The 1,423-nt window shown below is 37.5% G+C and overlaps 1 protein-coding gene and 1 pseudogene across 3 annotated transcripts in view; one reads left to right on the top strand and one right to left on the bottom strand.

Annotated features, from left to right (window-relative positions):
- Positions 1–1,423, top strand: part of INO80D (INO80 complex subunit D) — a 41,677-nt gene that overhangs the window by 10,251 nt on the left and 30,003 nt on the right. The window lies entirely within an intron of this gene.
- LOC102760433 lies at positions 696–1,073 on the bottom strand (annotated as a pseudogene).

Here is a 1,423-nt window from a genome sequence, read left to right as displayed (position 1 = left end):
AACCAAAAAAATGAGTTCGCGTGTCACCTCTGACACGCGTGTCATAGGTTCGCCATCACTGACATATACTAAAGAATCGAAATTTAATGAAATAAACAATTTTTAATAAGCAAGTGCTTTATCAAGAACATCCTTAAAGCTTTATTGCTTTTATTTAACTGTAAGTCCTGGTGTGAAACATATACTGACTTCTAGTACAGTTTGTAGCCACTGCTTTGACTTATGCCAGCAGTTTTACCCATCATAGTTGTTGTTGTATCATCAGTGTAACTGTCAACGCAGTGAAAAAGACAAGTAATTTCTTAGTTTTATTTTAAAGACAGGGTTGACTTAAGGAACTCCCTTGTGAGTTTCAGGAACCCCTGGGAATCTTTGGACCACACTTTGAGTGAGAACTGTTATTATAGATTATTAATATAATTGTGAATATTTGTCCATATGGGTTTTTTTGGTCATTTGTATTTCTTATTTCGCCTTTTCAATTTTTCATTCATTTTTAATGATGTGTTTCTGGGTTTATTAGTAAGAGCTTTTCATGCATACTTCGTGTTTGTTACAATACTTCTCCTCCCTCCCATTTGTTATTTGCTTTTAAATATCTATTATGATTTTGGAATGGAAAAGTTAAATTTTTTTTTTTTTGGTTCCTAAGTTTTATTCAAGAACTCATACTAAATGTGCCAGATAAATTAGCTTTAATCCTCCTCTTCCTCCTCTTCTTCCTCCTCCTCTTCATCTTGGTTTGTCTGGAAGTAACGCAATTCGTAACTCTTTGCTGTTAGCAACTACGCACAACCAGTCATGTAGAGTATTCTTCTTCAAATATTTTGGTGAGATATTTCAAATACCTTTTGGAAAAAGGCACCTCAGACATCTTGCTTCTTTCAATGGTTACAACCCCGTCGCCAAGATTCCCAGCTTTTCCATTCACTTTGATTCTCTCCTGAAGAAACTGCTCTAAGTTGGCAGTGTCCATAGTTTTATCTTCTAGGTGGTGCAGTCAAGGGGAGCTTCAGAACCTGCTTCTTTTTTTTTTTGCTCCCCTTCGCCACGAGCTTTTTCATGGTAGCCATGGCAGCCGCAGAGGCAGAAAAAAAGGAAAAGTTAAAAATTTTAATGTTGTCTCTTTTTTTAAGGATTTCATCCTTTTTAGTCAGTCGTCGTGTCCCCCCTCCCACTCCCACTTCTCCCCTCCCCTCCCAGCAATCTTTGGGTGCTCTTCACCCCATCAGTATTTCATATATATATATATATATTTTTAGTCCTTTTATTATTTACTCTAGAGCAGTGGTTCTCAACCTGTGGGTCGCGACCCCTTTGGCGGTCGAACGACCCTTTCACGGGTTGCCTAAGACCATCCTGCATATCAGATATGTACATTATGATTCATAATAGTAGCAACAGTACAGTTAATGAAGTAGCA

The sequence above is a fragment of the Myotis davidii genome, unplaced genomic scaffold (assembly GCF_000327345.1).
Source record: "Myotis davidii unplaced genomic scaffold, ASM32734v1 scaffold394, whole genome shotgun sequence".
NCBI classification, from domain to species: domain Eukaryota; kingdom Metazoa; phylum Chordata; class Mammalia; order Chiroptera; family Vespertilionidae; genus Myotis; species Myotis davidii.
Note: the sequence above shows the minus strand (reverse complement) of the source record. Positions and strands in the feature narration are given on the sequence as shown.